This window comes from Bombus affinis, chromosome 6, assembly GCF_024516045.1.
Source record: "Bombus affinis isolate iyBomAffi1 chromosome 6, iyBomAffi1.2, whole genome shotgun sequence".
In the NCBI taxonomy this organism is placed as follows: Eukaryota; Metazoa; Arthropoda; class Insecta; order Hymenoptera; family Apidae; genus Bombus; species Bombus affinis.
In genome coordinates, this window is record NC_066349.1 from 13473241 (window position 1) to 13498699 (window position 25459).

A 25459-nucleotide genomic window follows, 5' to 3' on the forward strand; every position below is an offset into this window, starting at 1 on the left:
ACTACCGACGTTACATTAAACGCGTCACGGTCTCTTCGCCTAATAATAAACTCTCCGGTTCCTATAAAAAAATAAATTACCCATATTCCATCTCAATCTGTGATATATGAAATGAAAGTTTAAAGGGTTAAATCGATCGCTCGCGAATTGGGTTACCACGAGGTCAGAGACATTTAAAAATCGTGTCTTTTAATCTTCGGGATAGTAACATCGATGTACGCACGAGCTCTATCTTCTCTTAATCTCTTCTTTTCTCTATGCTCGCAGGTACGAAATTGTTCGAGTTTTTTTGTGCTCGTTGCTCGTGATTCTGGACAGCTGAGTAACGGGGAGAGAAGAAGCAGATTGGAAAGAAGAAACAGATGTTAAGTGTAAACGCTTGCGCTAATTTCAACGGCAAATACATAGACGATTGGACTTCCTCGCTATAGACTCGCTGCTTGATTACTGTGTAGTTGAAAATGGCCCGTCTAATTGAAACTGAATAGACGAAGCGGGAGAAACGGAGGTAGAACGTCGAGAGGAAATGTTTAACAGTTGAATCTTTTTGCCGCGTTCCAAGTAAGTAGCTTGTGTTAATATATGGATTGCCTTACGATTTTCGTACTAAGGAATAATTATATTAGTCTTAGATTTTCCCTTAGACAGTAAACAGAACCAGCTTTTGTGCTACATTTGGTATTTGAACGGTCCGTTTTTTATAATCTTTGATTTTCATTGATACTAAAGTGGTACATATGAAATAGTTCCCTCAAATAAAACTTTTATTTGAAATTAATATTCTAATTAACATCTGAAGAAGTTTTCTTGGGGGAAAAGATAAATTCCATGATAAATGTCAGAGCTTTAGAATAATGTACTTTAATTATTTATATAGTTAAAGTTACGTATTATAAAAAGAGATGAAATCATATTTTTTCATTATGCTAAAAATCATTAGTTCTGGCAATTACATCATTTTGCCTCCTCACTTATCTAATCTGCTTCCATATGTATAATTCTGCAAATCATTAGTCTGTTGTTTTTCGTGAATCACTAGAACGTTCTGATAATTTCAATCCAGCGCTTATATTTCATACTATTACCCAACATAGCATTGTGTTGTGTATTTTAGAATTTGTTTTAATATCAAATTTCACTTATACATTAATACCATATCGCATCGATAGGTCTCGTTTCATGTTGCAAACACCGAATTAGCATAGCATTCGAAAATATACAAAGTATCCTGTAAAATGTAAAGTACTGCTAACTAGTAACATTTAGCCAATGAAACGAAGTTAAGTTTCATAGCTTCGATCTTTGTCGTGAAAATATAAATTTGCATAGATATCCTCGGTTCGCGTGTAAAATTACAATCACTGTTCCTGAAGTGGTCAACGGTGCAGAAACTCCATACGTATCCTCAAACAGAACTACACAGTCTTAGAAACGTGTGATTGGTTAACAGCGTATTAAATTTTAAGCCTGCTTCCTTTAATTACATTAACCCCAATTGGATATTTAAATGAATCGAACTGACAGATCCCTCAACTATTTAACTTTTCGCAACACGACAAGAAATCATAACCGCGATATAGCCGCGTCGTCGCATCCGGATTCCTAGATTAATAATAACCGAACGTAAACCGGGTGGAATTGGCAAAAAGCGAGGCAGACTTGGAACAGAAGAGACGGTACTTACGTTTCAACCTTAACTCGACCGGTTTGCTAGCCGGTATCCCGTAGCAAACAAATCGAGTTGAAGAGCGCGCAGGGCTGGCCAGCATGGCGCGCAAAATGAATTATTCGAAGCACAAAATGCGACACGGTGTTCGTGAGAAGAGAAACACGGATTCGAGACATTAAACGGCAGGGAAGAAAAGCGGGAAGAAACGGCAAATAGGTCGATCTGCATCGCGCCAAGGAAAAACAAAGAGAAGGAAAGAACAAAAGAAAGGGAAATAAAAACAAGAAGAACCAAGAGACAGAAAGAAAAAGGAAGAAAGAGAAAGAGAATTTAACATGCGTTTTCCCATGCTTCCTCGAGCGTGCCCGACGTGTAACAACGAAACTCTAATTGGAATATCGTTAACCTTGCTCGGTGGCAGCGGCTGGTTCACAGAGACCGGCGACGTAACAAAGAAAAATTTTTGAAGACGCTAGGCGAACGTTTTCGAATTCAAGTCCTTTGTTGCGCGACCGTGGAATGTAATCCTTTTCTTTTTCTTGGCCTAAATCCTTCCTAATGATCTTGCGGCCGGCCCAAAAGGAAACTGTTTGCCCGTGCCGCTAATGACCGGGTCAGACCATTTTTTTTTTCTTTCTGCGCGCGAGCAAGGACCTCTTCGCTCGTCTCGAAAATCGGCCGACTTCGCAGAAGAACAGGCTCGTGCGATCTGCAATTAACCGGCAGGCATTTCTCCGTGGCAGGTGAGCTTGAAACCAGCAGGGGAAAAGAAGTGCAACTTGGACTGTCTCGGATACCACGATGCGCAGATGACGCATGGAAATCGCGTGTCGCGATCAACAATTCGATATTCTGTTTCTGCTGCGTTCCGCAATTGCGTAAACCGACTTTGCAATTACGTGGCACGACGAATCGCAATACACCAGGTTTATCTGTCGACTCGTTTTGTGATTATACTCTTTCTGAGCCCACCAACTTCTCTTTCTATGCATACCAACGATACTGAATGGAAATGGTTGTTTAGTAGCTTGATTTAGGTGTTTGTATCCTGTTTGTAGATTAAGTGTGTGTGGTTGGTGAGACAGAGGAGTCGACGGGGTTGAGAGAGAATGGTGATGTTGATTGATTGGTGCTTAATAGAGTTTGGAAAGTGATGTGTAAATTATAGAGACGAGAGGTGGTTATCCTGTGATATATATGTCGTCGGTTTGATGGGAGAAACACGAGCAAAACGATAATATTTTATATAACAATCGCGGTCTTTGTGATACTGGAAGGAACGGTTTATATTTCTTATTTGAATACATTCTCATAAGAAAACGCATAAACTCATTGTTGTCCCAACAATATAAAATCCAAATAAACTGCATGGGCATTTCAAAAGGAAGAAAATTTTTATTCTCGTACCGAACCACTCTTATTTGATACATTGTCTTAATGATATCGAGCGTTTTATCTACTTGATTACTTTATAATTACGGGTCCGACGGTTCCATATCATTAGTGTCCATTTTTTCACCTTGCCATGTCGGATTCGCGTTAATTTGGCAAACAGAAAAAAAATATTTTTCACCCCGAACATTATTTTAGTTGTACTGTATCTGCAACTCTTGAGTCGCGTACCTCGGAAATTCCAGGAAACGAGAAAAGGACGAAGGTCGTAAATTTAAGCAACCGAACAGCTGGAATACGAATGCACGCACTATTCGTGACTTGTTGGTGCGTCTGTGTTGCCTTGGTATCCACGAACCTACCAGGCCCACGAAGAAAAGAGGGACACGAAAAATCTGGAGAGCAGGCAACATCGTGTCCGATCGCAGTCGAAAAGAATTCTTTCTCTCGATTTACGGTCGGTGATGCCCAGTTTCTTTATTAAATTAGCTACTTTCTTAACCTGTTAATCGTAGAAATTAACTCGTCACTCGAATTCCCAGTCTTTTAGATAACAATTTTTAAGAATTAAACTCGACTTACCTGGAATTAATTTATCTTAATCAACTGTTAATTCTGTAATCGTGGAAGCGTTTGGTCAAAGAATAACTCCGTTATCAGGTTAAGTAAATAACAAAAGGGTTAGATGAACGTAAAGTCATTGCTCGTTACCAATAGAGAAAAGAGAGTTTTAAAATAAGGAAATATTTAATAAAATAAAATATATACACAAGCAGAAAATGAATAGTTCTATCGTATTACGATACGATACTTGGTGTTATAAATAACTTTATCGTGTAACTTAATGAGTGGATGGAGCAACTACGAAATAATGAATTAATATTTTATCAATGTCCATAATTTATTCTAAACAGAAACGTTTGATATTTTATAGCAATTTTCATTTATTAAAGCGCAATTCTTAATATGCCAAGGTAATTTTGATACCTACGTATTACATACTTTCTAAAGAATTTATAGGTATCATCCCGAAGATAACCTTAATTAATTGCTTTCTCTTCCACGATACATAAATTTATGTGTAATAATGTTAAGATAAACGAATAACTACCACGTGACATTTATCTACTACTTTGATATTATAATATCGGAAAAAATTACTTTTTCTTCAGCAACATTACCAGAATATAACATGTTTCTAAATAACATTAATTCTTCGTTATATTTATATTTCTTTTATGTTACATATAAATATAATAATCAAATTAAACATTGTTAAAATATGCGATATGAATGTGATCTTTTTCAGCAATCAAAAACTGATAAAATTTTACGTACTTTACAATCTAAACAAGGTTATAAGAATGTAATTCATATTATTTCATAGTGTCACGAATATACACATCTCTGTTCTTCGTCGTAATGAATCTGCATCCCTTAATTCTTCATCTTACTTTGGGTAACTCTACTAATAATAACTTGTATTTTGCATCTCACTTAAATTAGAACAGGAAACTTACATAACATTTATTTTATTTATTTAACGACATTTTTACATAATCTTGATTTAAACACTGATACTTCTCAGCGATCTTGTAAAAAGATTGCGACTCTGTGTAAGTTTATTAAGTGAAAAATCAGTTTGGGCATAACTTCAATTTATTTTGAGACAGCTGAGCAAGACTTTCTGTCAGAATTGAGACAGGCATGAATACTACAAGTGAAAGATATTCGAAAACAATCATTTCGATAAATTGCCGCAACAAAATTGCATCGTTAAAGACGAAAGCATTATCGAATAACCTGTTACCGTACCGAGTGGTGCAGCTGCTTCAGATTTCGTTCAACACGCTTTTCCCGAAGTTAACGAAATGTTGTACGCCTTCAATTAGTATAAACAATGATGTAGCAAACATATAATTTATATTTTTGTGATAATTATATATTATTCTACAATCAAGCAATAATACTCGTAAATAATTGAGATAAGTTTCAATTTAACTCTTTGACATACGGTTAAATCGGAAGAAATTTTCCTTGTAATCCGCCTCAACAAATACAATAAAATTTTCTATATAAAATAGGAATCTGCTATGCAAAAGTTCCATACGAAGAAATTTCCAATTTACGTAAGAGCTTTTCAAAATTAAATTTCTGTAAATTTACTTAAACAACCGTTTAGAAGGAACAAAAGTTTAAAGTAATTCCAACATCTTAATTAAAGATATTCTCACTTTTCATTTGAGATCGCAATCGTCTGAGAAGAAACTAGTCGTAACTTCTCTTCTTTGCTTTATGAACGACGCGTTCTCACGTGAGATGATGACTAGAAAGAACCACGTGGTGGCCTTGCCAATGATTTCGCGCCTCGAATTGCGTTCATTGTCTGCTTCGTAATTTCCACGTGCAGTGTTCATTCATTCTGACGATTCTCGCTTCTCTAATTATCCGCGCGTATTAGCGAGTTGGTCGTAACACGCGGAAGATGTAATTTCCGACACGTATTTCCAGCGGAAGCGCGGCTCGGAATTATAAGTAGCGTCGAGCTGTCAAGATAATCGATTGATCCCCCCTCTCCATTATCGTTCCACGATTTTCAGTTCCGTTCGATTTCTAGTCGCGGAATCAACGAATCGTGTTTTCCATTCTCGACGAGAGTTCGACACTGATACTTCCTTCGTTCGGGTAAACAAACCCCAGACGAAGATTAACTCCACGAGTATGTACATTGAAATAAACTTTCTAATTTTTAAACTACGAACAACATTAGCTGTTCGGCAAGCTTCTAAGAAGAGGAATAAAAATAAACATATATATATATATATATTAAACAATTGTGTCAAACAAGATGTGCTTAATTTAGCGTAAAAATCTTTGTTAATGTTCATTCAGTTCGATTTTGTATTTGTTTCTTAAATCAGATTTTTTTTATTATTTAATTTGTACTTTACAATTTGTCCAGCTGGACATAAATTTGTCTAGCTTAATTGCTAAATAACATGTGGATGGCTACCCCGAGCGGAATACCATCTTCGAATTTGATTATTTTATTTCTTTAGTGAGGTCAGTGGGATGTTTTTTTTTTTTGTCTTTTTTCTATGAGAGTTTTGCTCCCTTCAGCAGCCAGCTGGTTTGGATGTGTTGCCGTTCTTTCCTTGTATTTTTCTGCGTACCTGCCGACTTCACTAGAATCAGATACGTGTTAAAATTCTGTTTTAGTCTGTTTTTGGGCGTTACAAGCCTTTATTAGATCTTCATCCCAAAATTTGAACTTGATTTTTTAACTCGATCATAGAAAATTCTATTCCAACAATGTATTGCATTACGATTGTACTTATCCCATCATGTTGTTTCATAAAAAGAATCCTATCATACAACATAGGAAAGAATGTGTAATATTCCCAGGTAAACAAAAAAAAACTTTATTTCACGAGAGTTAATAAAAGTGAAACAAACGATTAACCATGGGAAACTAACTATCAGACAAGTTCTTTAATCAATCGATTCACGAATTCTCATTGATAAACTCTACAATTATGTGTACAGTTTGAAAGTATTATTAAAGCCAACAACAACGTAATTTACATTCTACAGATAGTATCGTACAGTTGGTTCCCTGTCAGCTTTACTATTTTCTCGGACGTGTGACTGATCGCGGTCTATCATGGAACGGTAAAATTAGTAACTGAACTTTGCTTTTCGATATGCATACAGAGACCTCTTTATAATCGTGTTACTTTGCAATCGTAACCAGACAAGCCGTGAATTTTTCCACGGTACGACATGTGTTCATGACGTGTTCTCAAGAAAGACGATACCTCTACCTATCGTGTGTTTGGTTTGTAAGAAAAAAAAAGAAGTCCTTTGACACTCTATAGTCGGTCATCCGGTTAGATAGCCATTATCTCGTTGCAACTTACAACGTGTACGATCGCACCATGTTGTAGAAAAATCGATACCTTGCAGACATTTGGTAGTATAAAGTACAGTGGGTTAGGTTAGGATAGAAAGTAAACTGGTATGTAATTGGTCTACAAACCTCGTTCGTATCGCTCGTTCCTTTTAACTTACACTAAAATATTTGCAGTGATAGATACAAAAATCCTAATAGATAAGTAATAAGTGAAAAATATTGTGATTCTCATAAATATAATTCTGTCTGATAAAAAATATAGAGGATAAACCGAAGGAATTTGTTATCTAAAATAACTTGTTATCTATCAGTTGTATAAGAAAATGACCTCGCACATCAGGTGTACAGCAATCGTTTGCATAAAAGTAAGTCTCAAATTATAATAAATTAGGAAAGTAGCGAAATAAATATCGGTTAATTATATACAGTCTGCTTGCTATTTAATGTATATTAAAATTTATTTTATCGAATATCTTATTTTAATTTGCCACCCCTCGGAAATTTCACCCCAATAGCGAAACAGGTGCGCTAATTAGCGATTACCCAAAGACCAACTTATCCTCAGTTTATCCAAGTAATCGATGTTCTACCATGTTTGCGTATCCAATTTATAAAATATAGGTCACAACATACATACTTTCCAATAATTAAAAGTATATTTCATTTAAACGACTGGAAATGTAAAATGTCTTCTGAGATCTGATAAGACAAACAAGTTTGAATTTCCGAAATTCATTATCGCAAAACTATCACAAACCAATTAAATTAATTAAATTAATTAGCGAATTAATCTATCACTATTCAGATCATATCTTTAATATCAAAAATTAGATCTACGAAAATACGATAGAGAAGAAAAATCTTTGCTCTTAAAAGAAAAATTACTCGATCGAATTTCCATTATTCCAATAATTCAACTGGGTATTATTACCGGAAATCGGTCGACAAATTTCACAACCAATAAGCGCTCTACTTCCAATGAACGCTCGTAAACGTCATGGTGTGGAAAGTATGATTCGAAAACGCTGAAAAAATTGACCAAGAACAAACCATCCCGAATGCAATGACGATTCGATAAACGAAAAACCGGCCGTCCATTTTCACTAGATAGAGAAGTTGCTGTTACATTATTCAACAGCTATTTTTCCTCCTGGAATTCTGACAAAAGCGACATGCTCAAGTGGTTATTGTTATTCGACCAGGAATAGAAAGAGAAAGAGAAAAGACGTTTTTCGTTCACCTCATAAGCTGTACGAGATTTATACAGATGCTGTCGATTTCGCTTCACATAAGGGTATTTTGCTTGCACGAGGCGAACGAAAGAAAAGGAAAGTTATGGACGAAATACTGGAACGTAACAAAAGCTAGCATTCACTTCGTGAATGTTAATGCTTCGACTAAATTGGTGTCCTAATTTAAATTCATTTTGTATTGCAACTGGGTCCGATGTAATTAGAATTCAGTAACACTGGTTATAACTAGTAACAAGTTTGAAAAAATTTGAAAGGAAAACTGGTTAGTTAGGAAGCATCTGGCTAAATATAATAGATTTACATAATTATACTGAATATGCTTATACATATAAAATATGTTAAATGTGAAATTATAATATACGTATATATATAAAATGTAAAAAGCTTTTATATATATATTTTCAAAAAATCATTGAAATTATTTATAAATCTGTCAAATTCCTACGAAAAATTACATAAAAACGAACTGGGATGCTCATTTTGGGACAAAACATCCTCAAAACCTAATCCCAATCGATCTCACTACCGTATATTATCATACTTCTTATTTCTCAAATATTCCAATGCATTATTTATCAGTTTGACACATTTATCTTCATGCACGCTAACCACGATGTATCGAATTTCCTACGGCGTGTCCTATTACCAAAAAAAGAGAAGAGAACGCTCTAGATTATCTATAATTTCCCAAAGCTCCGACACTCCATGAGTGTTGTATTAACGGAGAAAGGGAGAGAAAGCTGAGGAAAAAAGAAGTTTAACAAAGTTCTTCGTAACTGAAGAACAGATGCCACGGCCAGGTCCTCCCCTGGACCCCATGGAACGAAGTAATGCGTGTGTTCTTCCATTAGTCACGGGAATTTCTTTACTCCCGTGGCGTATCAACCCCACGCTTCGATCTCCACGTATCGATAAAACCTACGATGCAAGGTGAACGAATGCGATAAGTCGCGCTTGCTTGACTAACGATCTTGTATTTTTGGGATGATACGTACCGATATTGGCAGTGGAATAATCATGAGGGAGCTCTACGAAAGATAACAAATTGAATTATTATTGCCGCTTGGCCCATGTAAGCGACGATAATGCGAGGTTGTAATTTGCACTTTTTTTTTCAACAGTTTCCGTTCCGTCCCTATAAAAGATTATATGGTTAGATTGTCGTAAATTATGATAAATAGACGCCTTTAAATAGCGTTCGTATAATCTTTAATTATTTGGAGGCTATAAGGAAACGTGAGCAATGTGAAGAATATATTATGGATATCGTAAAATTTCCTGTTTAATATGTAATTTGTAAAATTAATGGAGTGAAGAAGATTTTGCAGATATTATGTTCTTTAGTTCCAAATTGTAGACTCGAAAGATATTTCGCTACTACAAAGAGCGTATATGTATTCGGAAATTTTCCAGTTTCCCGTAACATAAAAAATTTCAAGCATTGAAATATTCAATTAGATACTATACTATAATCAAAAGCAAAGTATGACGTAAAGACAAAGTTATTTAGAACCACACGAGCTGTCTATTCCATATTCAAAAACAGGTAATCAGAAATGATTAATATTTCTCGTATAAATCACTATAAATTTTAATCGAATTTAATTTTTATTCTCCTACTCGTTCTGTCTTCTAAAGTTCCTTACGAAAGATCAAACTATTTTCAAATTAAAAATTACAAATAACACCAATAATTTCAACTACCATCAATTCCCTCGATTACCAAATTTATCGAAAATACTTATTCCTAAACGCGTAGATCAACCAGAAGTATCCGATTATCATCAACTTGTCATAAGATCGTTTAATTATCAATCTCTAAACACGTACGCACATGTTTAAACCCTAAACGTCTCCAATAAGTATTTATCGTTATTTACACGGCTGTGTCCTTCGGGTAGATCCAGGTCGATGCACCCAAAATCACTGGCGATCGAAGATTAAAAATCTCCGGTTCGTCTGTTTTATCTTCTTCTCTTTCCTACCTTTTTCTCTAAACTAAAGAGTTCGTGACGCAATGAATTACGAATGACGACCCCGACGGAGGCGTGCAACGATCCGCAAATACGAACGACAGCATTTCCCCTTGAATCTCCGCAACTGGTGCAACGTGGCGCAAAGCGTGGCGCAACGTGGTGCAACACCCTCGTGACCGCGACCTGACTCAACTCGAGGCCCCTCGGTCGCGATCGATGTGGTTATTTCGAGACGAGAGAATCGCTGGAAAGATCGTAATAGCCAGCTACGATAAATAATATACGTGTCCGGAAGATCGCGGGGAGAGCGAGAATGACGCACACCTATCTATCATGATTGCGCGATCCTGCGTAAGAAGGAAACGTGCAGAACGAGGACTGCGGAGGAACTAGAGTACTAGGTTGACCGATATGCTAAATACCGATAGTTAAAAGTAATATTTACTGGGTTAAGGCATAAAGCGACGATTTTTAACCAGTGTACCACAGAATAATAATTAGTAGTTAGTTTATGTGTGTCATGAGATGAAAGTCGTTGGCTTGAAGTAGGGTTTCTTAAACTATGGGTCACAACCCCATATAGAGTCGTGTAACAGAATTATGTGGCAGTGAAAATTTTTTTTAATTGCCACACACCAATGACACGAAAAATATCAATCGTCTGCCATCAAAGGATCAAGGAGAATCGATCGAGTTATTGTTCGAAATAAGTGTAAAACAGCGACTTCTTAAAAAATCATTTAAATGGATTTTTGATAAGTGATGACAAATGATAAAATTATAACGATAGACTTATAACAAAGAATTGTTTAAAATTAAACTTCTTTGATTTATTATCGACTAATATTTTATTTTCATATTTATTTTATGTACTCTCCTATGTACATAACTGGATTTACGTAAAATTCTGTCGAGTAAAATGGGGTCGCGAATGAAAAAGTTTAAGAAGCGCTAACTTAAAGGATTGCCTTTGAAGAGATGGTAGACGATTCTATCTTCAGTTAAAGTGTCCTATCTAGCATAAGTAAAACTTTGTTTGATTCTTTCTTTAAGATTTCTTCAGATTTCTATCTTGAATTATCGTTGGCATATGAAAGGAACAGGGAACTTCGATTTAAGTGTATTACTACATCGATAGACCCAATAATAATAAGAGATAGTAGTTTGGGAAATACTTTAAGTTCGTATAACAATGCTTATCCGATGTTGAAATCAATACAAATGTTGGCAATCGTCGTTATTATAGTTAACAGATAAAGCAACTATTGTACATACTGGGTTTCAAACCAAGCTCCTATTACTTAATACTAATATTGATGCATCTATGAAATGCATCAAATAATTGAAAAAAATAAATTTTACAACATTCATATATAATATTTAAGGTATTTTAATTTCTTTTGAAGTAAAGTTATTACGTAAAATAATTACATCTTTACAGGAATAATTAGAAAACGAGATTACGAAGAACAAAGTAAGAAAGAATATTAAATTAAAGTGAAATTTATTAAGGAAACGAAGTCATTAAGTGAATTGACGTTGTAATTCTATCGGGAAGCAATGTTTGGCAACTTAATTTGAATATGGTACACATTCTACGAGAGAAATTATATGACAATTATTAATGCAATTCGCGCGTATTGTCTAAAATATACATACTAAGTTGGCCTAAAATCAGATTAAATCAAATGTACTACAAGAAGAGGGCGGATCCGGTCCTTCAAACTCCAAATTCGGGTGGAGTCCCTTTCATGGTTACCAACTGCTGCGCCGCGCATGCGATTTCCACTGAATCACAGTCAAACTTCGCGATACTATCAAATACAGTCGTCACAAGTTAATTTCAAGATATCGAGAGAAAAAAAAACGATTGTTTCTTAACAATCAATTACAAATATTTTATTTAAACATTTAACACAACAAATATCTCATTCTAAAGTAATTTGGTTCAACGATATAGGAATATAATTTTTGAATTACTAAAATTTTAAAAAATAGGGATGTTTTCATCAAAATTCAATTTCGGAAATCTTTTTCTTCTGAAAATTTGCAATCTCCAAAATTCTTGAAAGATCCCATGAAAAGAAAGTATCTAGAATATTCGTAAAATACTTGAATACATTTAACTCGATAATGTATACTAAAATTTTAATTTGCAAGTAATGTAATACTTCATTTTCCTATTATTCTTGACAAAAATAACTTTTCTCGATGTGCGGTCATATCACAGTCTATTACGAATACGTATAGCAACATTCTTATTATAAATTCTTATTATAATTGAACAAATTCCTTCATAACGAAGAAAACTTCTCTCGGAAGTTCTCTCGAAGAAGAACTGTAGCCATCGTCTAAATTCTAGCCTGCTTTTTTATGTTAACTGTATACCTTTTGCGTTTCGTATGTTATTAAAATATTTTGTAATTAATTTAAAACCATCACCTAAGTCAAGCGATCTTTCTTCCAAATTTTAGGTATAGTATTTATTCGCATAGAATTTAGAAAATACGCTGAAAGTCGGAAGGCGCAAACGAAGAAAAGGCAGGGTCGTTTCCCGACGTTTTCGCGCGTCTCATCGCCCGAAAATCAGCGTCGGCTCCTTCGGCGATCTTCGGGGGTAAATGCGACCTAGCTCAATGCGACAACCTTCGGGGCCAGGGTGGAACGAACGGTCGGTCGTATACGAAAGTTGGGTATGAGGCTTGCGGGACAGAGACGAAGGAGCGGCGTTGCTTCATGGGGAAACATCTCGGGGAATAAAGGTATGGGGACGTCTGTCTCCATGGTGATCCCATCGAGCGGTTCCGAGCGAGCCGAGAGCCGGAGAGCGGGAAAACGCCCTTCGCGTTCCGTTCCCTTGCCTCGTCGTCGACGACAAGAGGGTCAAGAAACCTCTTGTGCCGTTTTCCTGATCGGCAAACAGATATACGAGTCGCTGGATGAAACCTCCGAGATATTGCACGGTAGACAAAGACATTTTTCAACTCCGTTAATTTCGTCGAAAGATCTACCCCGCGACAGAACTGGCAACTTTCGACGAACGGGTCTTTTTCTTCATACGCGTCTTCGAGCTACTCGAAGAATACGTTTGGCAAGGTTTGTCGAGAAACGAAGGGAAAGTCGAGAAAAGCAGGCCTCGTGACGAGTCGTTCATCTCGCCCGGACTAAATTTCACCCTCGGACGTCGCTGCGTCGCGCGCTCAAGATAATTGGAATCGACTAGTTCGAAAGGAAGGGAGATTTCTTTGATGGAAGCTGCGTGAGTTAAGGGTGAAAAGTTTGGGATAGGAGGAAGTTTTGGATGCTGCCAGTAAAATATTTGTGTAAAGTGGAAAATATTTATGACAGAATAGAGAATGGAATAACGTGGTCGAACTAATACGGAAACCGAAGCGAACGAAATTCTCAAATCAATTCTCTTAATCAAGGCAGCAAATTAAGATCGTACTATGACTATTCGTAATCGTACTATGACTCAAAACAAATTGACATGCTCAAAGCTGCTCGATTAAGGCGAATTAAATGTCGTACGGCTTCCAACAACGATGGCACAAACTTCGCCGGCTAATCTCGACGTCATTTTAGCAAATACGAGGCTCGCCGTTCAATCAAATAAATTCAAGGTCCTTAGACGCAATTATTGGGTCTCTTGATTAGACGTGACTCATGTACTCCGCCAAATCTAACTATGCGACCAGTCCATCGCTCTTTGAATGGATCTGTGTACTCGTTGCTTCTGTGGATGATTAATTACTATACGGGATGTTCAATGAATGTGCGTGGGAAAGTAGTATTCACCGGCACGTGTACCGTTTTAACGCATTAAGCTTCGACTATTTCGGAAACGGTGGTACAATTTTTCACAATTAAAGAATGCTTGTAGGAAACACTAAATTCCAAAATTGAAAAATTTTGTTTTCTATGAGAGAATTTTTTACATACCAATGGGAATACTATAGTATAGAATTTAAATGCAATTTCTCTTCCTAAAAAAGTTACCAATAGAGCTAGAAGATTTAAATGAACATTGAGCTGTTTTGACAGCTAAGAGGTGGTATGTAAAGGCTTTTCGACAGGTACGCTCTCCTTTTTCGTGAATTTGGACTATATTGATGAATTAGTTTTCTTTCCCACTTGTAAAACTAGTTTCTTTGCTCTTACAGGGTTTTATAGAAGTACTCTTCAATTATTATACGGTGATACAGTATAAATATAGATATTTCTGTAAAGAACATGGTAGATTTATTTTCCCTAAATGTCAACAATGTAAACTAGAGGAAGAAAGAAGCAGGTTTAATCGATTGTTGTATCAATAATGGTAAAAGTTTCTCTTTTTCTCTATGTCTGAAAGAGTAAACCGACTTTAAAAAAGCTTTAAGTCGTACGTATATCTCATCCGCTTTAATGATTTTTTGTCTCTTACAGAAGATGAATTTCATCAATTTGATGAACATAAAAAATGTATGCGTAAATAATTTACATAAGTAATCGTATTATTAACATTTTTGTGCGTTTAATTAATTTTTCTGTTATTCAAGAATTCTTTTACGTTCCCAACGTGATATTCATAGATAATTGTACTTTTTCTGAAAAAAATTATAATTCATGCAGACTATGAATATCCGTGAAATACGATTCGTTCCTTAATTATCTACGGACGTAAGAAAAGTGAATTACGATGAGGGTAATGGACTGTCTCTTTCAAGGTGCGCACTCGTTTCTTTTCTTCCTCCCTTTAATTAATTGCTTCTCCCTTATATTACATTTTCGTAGAATAATTTATACCCTATCGATAATTTCCGAATTAGATCAGTATTTTTGCAAACTCCTCCCACTTTAGTTCAAGAGAGTGATAATAAAATTAATGAAAATGAACTTGCGTTGATTAAACATTATTTAAAAAGGTTAATACTTGTATTATTTGCACAAGATCTTATTTAATAAAAATAATCTACTGATATTCATAGCATATCGGTATAACGTCCAAGCAATTATACCAATGCCTGCTACGTTATATTTATCACAAACCAGTACTTTTTTTTTTTTAATTTCATAATTCAGGTATAAAGAAAAAAATTAATTTTTGTATACATATGTAAACTCGTTGCATCTTCAGCTAGTATTTACATCTAGTACGATAGAGAATCAATACAACCTCGCACCCTCACGCCTATCTCCCACTCTCACCTAAGTGACAAAGACTACCTGCACGTCTGCAATCCTGAACGATTCTTTATCACGACTGTAATTCAAAGAACCTATTTCAATTAATCAAACGATCAATTTATTTCTAAGAATCATCGCTCACCATTCATCGATCGTCTCCTTTGCGATACACGAAGCCTTCTCCTTTCTTTGCCGATCTTCTTCCTTTCTTTGTTCTTCCGCTCTTTCCTTTCAGGCATCGATAGATCCATCGTTGCGTTTAATTTCTTTTGCACGCGCGTCGTAACAATCGAACAATCCTTCGACCCCTCGTTCACGTGCATCTACGTGTACAGAAACATTGTTGTTCGCGATTGAGATTACCTAACAAGATTAAATTTTATAGTCTATACAAAGTTGTCGGGCTGTGCTAATGCCATACCGCAGCATATCGGGTCTACGATCGTAGTACCGTTTAATAAACGTCCTGAGCACGCGCACGTAAAAATATTGGCCTCGATAATAAACCGTGGTACGTACATACTATATTGTGTACCATCCACTTATTCTGCCGAGTGAATGCGAAGAGGTCATCCTCTTCGTCGACCAAAATGTGAAATTGCACGGTTTCAGGTGATTCTCTTTAATGAAACTACTTCACCTGTGGCTTCGTTACCTTCGTTTCCTTTCAGTCAGCTATTCCCTGGAGAGCTGCGGCTTTGTATTTGTATAAATTGATTATAGTTATAAAGACACTTTTTCCAAACTTACTTTTAACGCTAAAAACCTGATATTTGCCCGTGCAATTATAATTTTATTTCAAGCAAAACGATTAATGTAATTGGAGTTCATATAATAGTTCACTAATCCACCTCGTAACCTGTGATTTTTATAAGAATCTCTACTAATAAATCAAGTTTTAATAAATAATGAAATAATCGTCTTAAAAATATTTTTATTGCATATCATTTATTAAATTTCTAAGAGTCCTTGACTTTTGTTTGCTCGATCGATATGATACGATCATTCATGGTAGCGATCGTTTTGTGCAGTGTATAGTAGAAATCCGTTTATTGGAACGAAATTTTTATTGGTATCCGATCAATTGAACTCCCATTAAGTAAATGAAAAAGTACAGATAATGGGGAGGATCAGTATGTTATTAAATAAAGTCCACTTTAAACGTCACATATTGTTCGCCAATGTTCCATGCAACTCACCCCAACTTCTCGGAATAGCTATACATATACATACACATCTTGCCTAGAGGTAACGCAGCACTTCCGTGTTCGAAAAACTCCCCTAAAGGATCGGTAAGATCATTTAACCCGAAGTCTGCCTAAAAATGCGACAGAGAATACCTTCAGCAAACCCCCATTTGAGATATAGTAGTCATCTTGTAATTACATAGCGGGACATATCAAGCGTATTCGCTCGGTTACATTGTACATACGGGGAAGAAGTTCGAGCGTAGTGCGTTTTCGGGCGTTTCGCATGCAAAGCCGGCTGACACGACGTGAACCACCCTTCAATCAGGAACGTCATTATAACGGTTATAAAACTGACCTTAAAACTAAAATACCGTCGTCGTTGGCCGTTAGGATCGTGCGAAGAATTACGCTTCACGGTCGCGCATCGTACGACCAAGCCAACGAACGATGCTTCCGCGAAACGAGCGTCAAGCTCGGAAAGTACGAACGCTGTCTTATTAACGTTAAAGGGAGGTGATCATGTATCGTGCACGTGGCGAACACCTGTCATGCAGTTTCGTTAAAGGAAATGCGGCGTAATGAAAGAGTTGAGGCAGAAGCGCGCGAAAACGGAGCCAAAGACGAAGAAACGCGCTCGCTATGCATAACGGAAGAACTCACCACCCCTCCCCCCACCCTCCTTAAGTAGAAAGTATCTACTCCATAAATATTCGTAATGGGTCGTTTTTAAGTATAATAGCGTCATTCGTTCTATCGTGTCACTTCTACTCGTACTTCCTGAAAAATCTCGAAACTTGAATTTCCCTTCAGGTCAAAACCATTATATTCGGAACATTCGGACCGATTATCAATCTATGCGTCAGCATTTTGCTTCATTAGCGAATATGATACATTTTAAATCAAAATTGCAGAAAAATTTCGCGAATGAGACTGTATGATGTACTCAGAATATTTTACACAAATTCAAATTACATTATTTCTAGCCAATTAGCATCAGACTCTTTCAACATTTTTTCCGTACATTTTAATTGTAAGTATATAAAACATAAACGATTCTGCCACTATCGCGTTATCCGTGAACGATGATTTTGTTTGAACTGTATCTGTTAAATTAATCAAAAGACTGTGATAAAAATTCCAAGAGCACATAGCCAAGCTTCTTCCTTCTATTAGATATAGGACGAAGTTTGTTTTCGTTTCGGCCTCCCGGTTCATAAGAAATATGTACAAGTACATACCACATCTCGTTCTCAGCAGTCAGCCAAATGGAATTCTCGACCGACAAAGTTTGCCGGGTTATGGTCTATTGTGCTGCCGTGCTACCCTCCTTTTGTTTCGTTCAAGACTTGCCCGCGACTCGATTAACTCCTACGTGAACGCCTTGAACGCGTGTGTATCTTCCTTTGAAATCTAATTACCTTCTTGAAAGGTGCTCATGACGATACGCTGTATTGGAAGGTCTGCCACGGTGTTTTGTGTTGATCTCCAGAGGGTGGAGTTTCTTTCTCCGGCAGCTTCCTGAACTGTGTGTAGCACGTGTGGGATTTAATTTGCGTACGAAGTCAGGAAAGAGAACTTTTGTTACTAAATTGTTTTGTTAACTTTGTTGATAAACGCTATATGTACTTAATTTTAGTTAAAATAATTCCTTTCTCAATAAAGAAATTATTTTACGGTACATTAAACAGTAAAAATTGTCAAGAAACGAACGAACGAAGAAACGAAAAGTTACATACCATTATGATAAATTTGAGAAATAAAACACGAATAATATCACTCGGTCCTTTTTTCTCAACTTTATTAAGATGCGTAGTTTATATTTTACGTTATTTCTAATTGTTTCTATCAAAAATTGTTTGTTATTGCAATTACTATCTCTTATGTATCTCTCGGCTCGCGATCTCCTTCATTCTTCTTGCACGACAAGTGTGGCTTTGTCACGAAAAAACAAGGCTTTCGTTGTAGTTCCACGAAGTCCTCGACATTTTCGAAGTTTCTTCTTTGCAGAAAAAAAGTATTGGATTGGCCGCAGAAGAAGATGATGTTCCCACGGAGCATGTCCACGGAATGTGGTGGGTGTGGTAAAAGTTCCCACCCGAATACGTGTAATTTTTTTGCGCTTGCCTTGCAATATTCCGACAAGCGTTGCCTTGCCAGAATACAATGCTACTACCGATTGATAAATCGCGTCATTTATCAATTGTGGCCGACTCGAATTCTTCCGATCTAGCACGGTGTTTTTCGAGATTCATGGTTTCATTTGTGCTACTTTTTTAACTAATTTGTCAGTGTTCATCTTATTCCCTCTACTAACTTCGTTTATACTTTATTCGCCTTGGACTATCATACGAACTTCGCTGTTTACTTTTAGTTTCTAATTAGTACATGGAAATTAGTTCATAATTTTTATGCAATGATAATCTTTTTCACGCTTCTTGCATTTCAATATTTTCGTCGATCAAAAAGCTTACATCACTCCAGTACATCAATTTTTCATTTCTTAATATTAAAAATCTAATGATTCTTCAAGTACCGCAACCAATTTTATATGAATTATATTCAGCTATTCAATAATTTTATGATTCCTTTTCATTACAATCTTAGAGATGCACAATCTTTTCCTACATATCTCAGAGAGTCGTTGTTTAATCAATGATAAAAAATAGATAGATATGCAAACATTTTATCTTTTTCTTAAAATAACTCGTACAAGAAGAAAGAGAAATATTTCCTGTAAACTAATTTTTCTCTTCTGTCATTTAACATTCGTGAAGTTTAATATTCGTCAAACTTATTTTTCTTGAGTCTAATAAATCTTAAATAATTATTCGATCATTCATATATAATCTGTCTAATTTTTTGTGTTAACATTTTTTCTGTAAGCATTAAATTACACAACAAATTCTACAACTAACTTATACAGTCGTATGGATGAATATTTTTACTCGAGTGTTTAATATTTACTTCCACTATGGAAAGCAAAATAAAAAACGGACGAACAGGTATACATTCGGATTCTAAAGATATTCAGAAACAGAAGAATTTCGGAGAAAAGATAACCATTTACGTTGTATTTAAAGAAGATCGTCATACTACTAATTTATCATTACTAAATTACGATTTACTAATACGAACAATCGTAAAGCGTTCCAGTATCATTTGCCAATTGAAAATCGTTGGCCATGACAAGACACGAACTTTTCTTCTTCTTAGAAAGCATTTTATGTATATGCAGGTACATTGCACTACACACGCATTACACAACTGTACTGAAAATACGAATTTTTGTGAATTTTGAACCCTTACGAAGATAAATATACAGTTCTATGTGCTGTCCAAATAAGAATTAAAAAATATATTATGTAAATGTATCGTATGTAAAAAGTTACAATATATCTTTTTATCTTTATCTTATATGCGTATTTCGTTTCTTCAAAATGAAGTTCTTCTTAAAATGTTGTTGAACAGTTTTTTTGTATTTGAGATAACAATACATTGTAAAGTATATATATCAGCATCACTTTTTAACATTTCACTATGAATATCACGTATTCCAGATCATTGGTACGTGACGAAATCTGACCCGTTTTGATCTTCGAAATAAAATATGGTATTTTGCTTGCCACGTATGACCTTTAAAACGGCATCTTTTTTTTATAGATATGTGGATTATTATTTCAAGAAAAAGTTGGAAGATAAAAATATCCAACTTACACATAAACACTATTCCATAACTAGTTTACCTACTAAATATTATAATGAATAATTTACTGAAGATATATTTTAAACATTTTAACATATCACTCACATAGATCCCGTATATTTTTGCATCTTTAAGTTCATTACAATTTTTCATATAGCTGAAAAGAACTAATCCAAATCCCGAGATTGTATCTTTCTATGCAAACAGCAACCACGATGTACTTCACTTACCATCCAAGAACAGTTCACCAAACTCACTCAAACATATCTCAACATTAAACGAACGAACAGCCATTTCACGACGTCAAAGCACATCAACATCGAACGAAAGAAGAAGAAGCGTCTTGCATATCCAAAAAAAAAAAATATCTCCCATACAGGAAAATTATTTCTTCGAGAGGCCACCGTTCGAGACGTTGTACGCGTCGTCGACCGCTTAATAAGAAATAATCGAAGAGACTCGGTCGGAATCGTGGAGACGGCGAAGAAGCAACCGTGTAGATGACGCGGACAGGACAGAATTTAAGGACGCCACGAGGTTACGACACTTTCAAGGATCGGTTGTTCGGGTCCTGAAACAAAGGGAGGCGCCTGTAGCACGAGGCCGGATCGTAACGAGAAGAAGAGCCACGATCGCGTTGTATCTGGACAAAGGGAGACAGACGGTGCCGAAAATTGCTGCTGCAGGCCAACCTGTCTGCGAAAAATAGAGAAGTTGACGGTGGCAAGGAGAAAGAGAGACGAAGAGGATCGGTCGCTGATCGAGGAGAAGGAGAGTCAGATACAGAGAATTCTACCTGTTCGAAGAGGCACGATCACTCGGGGAGCCCGTGCCGATCTTTCCGAGCCATGCAGTCTCTCTCTTGAAAAAGAGCGATTTCATTCAGCGAACAGTCATTGACAACGTCAGCGTGTCTGGTTCATTAGGCCAACTAACTGTGCTGTGCTCCCGGAGCTATTTTCTAGCCAAATTTCCTGCAACCTTGTGACTCTCGAATTTCGTTTATAATCCAATAAAACGAACGTGTACGGGAGTTTCGCGAGAGGTAAAATCGTTTATGGAATTTCTACGCGGTGCTGGGTAGCTTGGCAATCGAGGCGTGTCGCTGGTAGACAACGTTGATAGATTTTTTATTGCCAGAATTAAACGCGATTATCGTCTCGTTCGAGAGACGTTGCTGGAATACAACTGACTTTTCTTCGACTGCAATTCATTCGATGTTGGGGTCCACTAATTGTGTTAATTGGTTTAGGCTCGGTATTATATTACCATTGGTCCGTGGTAATTAAGATTTTGAAGAGAGATAAAGAAATTGATAAAGAGTTTAACCTCTCGCATGTATTTCTGTAGTTAATGATTTGTATAATCTTTTTGAGACTCGGTGTGCTAACGACTTTTACAATTTCGAAAGATGTATATTATCTCTGGCAATAAAAGCTTTCTATTTTTTCGTTTCGTTTGCTAGAAATAAACGAAGATAACATTAATCATGGAACCAGATACTCAAGTTCTACGAATGTTCGTAATTGCAAAGAAAACAGTACGCGAGTCATTGTAACTTTGGATGATATAACGTAATGAATCATACATAGAGGAATTAAGATTTGCTCGAGTATATGCGCACTGTGAAGCACGCCACTTCGATGAAAGTATTTTTGTTCCAGCTGGAATATAATTAATTTAACGAAATAAATTCAATTAAATATAACGCGTTAATAAGTTGCAATGAAAATTAGAATTGTGAATTTCATAAGAAGAATTGTGTATAAAATTGACATTTGAAAGTGAAATTTAGAAAGCGTAAGAGAAACTCTGTTAAAAACAACGTAAATATAATTTAAGATCATTAAAAGAATGTAATAGCACAAAATATTAAACTATAAATAATCGACCAAACACAGAAGAAATTTTTTATAATCATTAAACTTTAATTTACCAGTTGAACTTGCAATTCATAATAGATATCGTTATATAACATAGTCTTTAAAGAACCGACCAATTTTTTACACAAACTTTGTATTAACCAGACGCATAAAAAAGACAAAGCACATTAAACACAAAATTAATCATCTCTCGAAACTGACAACTAATCCGCACCTAAAAGAAACATTTCAAATAAAGTCTATAGTCCCCAAATAACCAAAATAAAGTAACACACTTAACCTCGATCAAAATCAAATTCACTATCAAAATACCTACTTATCTTTCGCAATCCGCGTCTCGCCAAATATACCTGTCCTTTCAAAACTTCATTTTCAAGTTGATCAAATCTCCACAATCAAACAGTAGACTCTCATCTAATTGCTACAATGATGATGCACAAAGGCTGCCAGTACATAAACCTATCTTTCAACGAAGCGTTTTTTTATGAAGTTCTACATTTCATTTTGGTAATATCAAATTGCTATAGTTATATGGAAATACTATTGAATGATAAAAAATTTAACATACTTGAATCTAATTAACAGAATGCAAAAATGTAACATGTAAAAATGCATAAAACATCCAGGATGTAGTACCGGTTATAACACTTAGCATGTAAAACAATTCTCTACCTAGATTTCACATTTCTAATTATCTTCATAAAAATATAAATTTGCATAAATATTCGCAGTCTACTAACTAATTTACTTCCCAATTAATTAGTATGTAAATGTTATAACGAATACAATGGAGCGCCAATACTTTTTGTAATCACTGTACACGTATATCACCTCTATTCTAGGAGTCGAAAAGGTCTAAGCTCTATCTTGGTGTACCATTTTCCCCTCGGTTGATCCCGAAATAGAAATACCCACTCGCGTATCGATTCAACGAGTACGAGTGAATTCCCGCGGTGTGTTCGCAATCCTGGTAAGCTGGGTCCCTTTATTTGCAGAAGGATAAGGCCGGATGCGGTTATCAGGCGGACCGATAAACAGCCCCTAGGGCCCCGAGAGCCCGCGTCAAGACTTCTTGTATTTATAATATTTGATCTGCACGAGCTGTGTTGCTTTGGATAGTGTCAAGCCATCGAGCCTTCCTCTGCCTCTCTGTGGGGCCTGGTTATGGTCCTTGAAGGATCCCCAGGCTCAGGTAGACAGGACAGCCATTCATGGTCTCTTAAAGAAGGCTAAACCTCGAACAGGAAACGCTGGGACCGAGTGGATGCTATTTAGAAGTGTTTTTTCAAAAAAACTCCTAGCTGCTTGGTAGGAGGATGGCACTTTACCCAACCCTGTTTCCACGACCCGGCTCCGCTTGTTTGCTTTATCCAAGCGTGCGCCTTGACCAGAATCATCCCGAAGGGATCGAGGTTACCTGGTGATCCCTGCTTTGGATACTGTTTTGGATACTGCTTTGGATATGCCGACATACTGGATCCTCTCGGCCAGTTGATATACTAAGGATCGACTACGGATTTTGATACCTTGGTAATGGAGTTATATGAGAGGATGAACGAAGTGTACGCTTCTGTTCCCCCTTTCACCAGTGAATCAGCCTGGTTCCTTCGGATTTGATACGATATTGTTGAGCTGTCTAGCGTGTCAAGATGTTATGCTTGTATTTTTTGTGTATATAGACTGTTTTTTTCTTTTTCTCTAGAGAATGAGTTTCGATGGCTCCTTTAAAAATTAGAGAATTATGAGAATGATATTGAGTTGAAAAGTGCGTGAAATTAATAGTAGAGTGTTGGGAAAGGAATTGAAATATGTATTTAATTTGTACTTTGCTAGAATCCAGTCGTCTGAACGTGAACACCTATTATATGAATGAAAAATCATAGGCGGTGGGAAGTATGAGGTGGTCACCTATTATACTTCAATTATATAAACTGTTTGTTTCCCGACAAATTCACATAATCTACTGTATTTTAAAGTTGATGTACGTACGCATAATACATTTTAAAGCGAGAGATATATGTGTAGTCTGCATGACAATTTTGAAAATATAACCACGTTTCTTCTTTAATTCTTTCGCCATTTCTATTTTTCTTAGAATTTGCTCGTGACATGAACAAGTCACGTAGTGGTCACGTAAGTGGCTGCCGCAATTTACGTCTTTCTAAATCATTCGCCGTACCTATCGCGTAAAAAATTCAAAGTGTCTTGATATTTATAAATTTTTCGTATCTTCACAGTCAAAAAAAGAAATCCCAGAATAGCTCAAGTTACGTCATTCACTATCGTAAATGATACAAAGTTTCCGCGATGATTACAAATTTATTACCACTCGACTTACATTTGGTCCAAGCATAGTTGATCTATTTTCGGAGTCTCGTTTGTCAAAGGAGCTGACTCTGGTTTCGAAATCGTCTACGCAATAGCCGGTGCAGATAAAAGAACTGTGAGATCGCGTGTAGTTTTTAATTTGGACATGCATTTCGGCACGCATTTAATATCCCGCATTGTGGATCCGGTCGAGATCTCTAGATTAGGCGATTTAAGATGTTCCCCGGTTGACGTACGATCGCGATTCCCCTATTCCCGTAATTGCCCTATTCCCTTATCCTAAATTGCACAAAGAATGAAAGTGCCAACGTGTGTCGTGGAGCAATTATTTCATCTGATAATTAATCTTTAACTTAACAGAGCTCGTCTGTAACAGGAACGTAAATTTTTTATTTCATTACGATAGTTTTATAGAGAATTTTTTAAATTTCGGCAATTGAACTTTATTAGCTACAAATTTTTAGAAAAGAAATTGGAACGACCCATTTAACGTTATTAAAATAGAATTAGAAGAAGGTAAATGAAATTCAAGTACACTAATAACATAAAATATAATAAGTTACATTGCGATAAAAAGTAATCATAAAAGAACAGATAGATGTCGTGAGAAAAAATTCAAAAATAAACGTAAATTCCAAACAAATTGTATCAGCATTGTTTAGTGATTTAATCTCTCGTCGTTAAAAAATAATTGCTAATGTCCTACATTGAGTCATAGGAGCTCGCAGCTCTTTTTAATGTCCTTTGTCACGCATAAGTCTTACTACGAATTATGTTGTAGCTTATAAAATTCGTAAATTACTGCTATCTGTTCCTACTTCTTTCGAATAATTGTCGTAATTGTTCTTATCGATAGGAACCACTGATATAATACACAATTGATCAATTATTTCTTCCGGAAAATAATTCTAACGATTTTATCTTGACAGTAAAGAGATAAATAAAAATACTTGTTTCTATTTAATTTCTTGTATGCAATTTAGAAT

At 35.9% G+C, this 25459-nt stretch overlaps 2 long non-coding RNA genes across 2 annotated transcripts in view; one reads left to right on the forward strand and one right to left on the reverse strand.

Moving 5' to 3' along the window:
• The window catches only part of LOC126917480 (uncharacterized), a 108958-nt gene that overhangs the window by 54899 nt on the left and 28600 nt on the right, over positions 1–25459 (forward strand). Inside the window, exon 2 of the long non-coding RNA XR_007710973.1 lies at positions 268–561. This is a non-coding gene — a long non-coding RNA (uncharacterized LOC126917480). The remainder of the gene's footprint in view (positions 1–267; positions 562–25459) is intronic.
• LOC126917477 (uncharacterized) lies at positions 8596–10540 on the reverse strand. The gene is made up of 3 exons (XR_007710970.1): positions 9932–10540; positions 9223–9362; positions 8596–9145 (listed from the first exon to the last, which is right to left on the reverse strand). It is a non-coding gene; the product is annotated as an uncharacterized LOC126917477 (long non-coding RNA).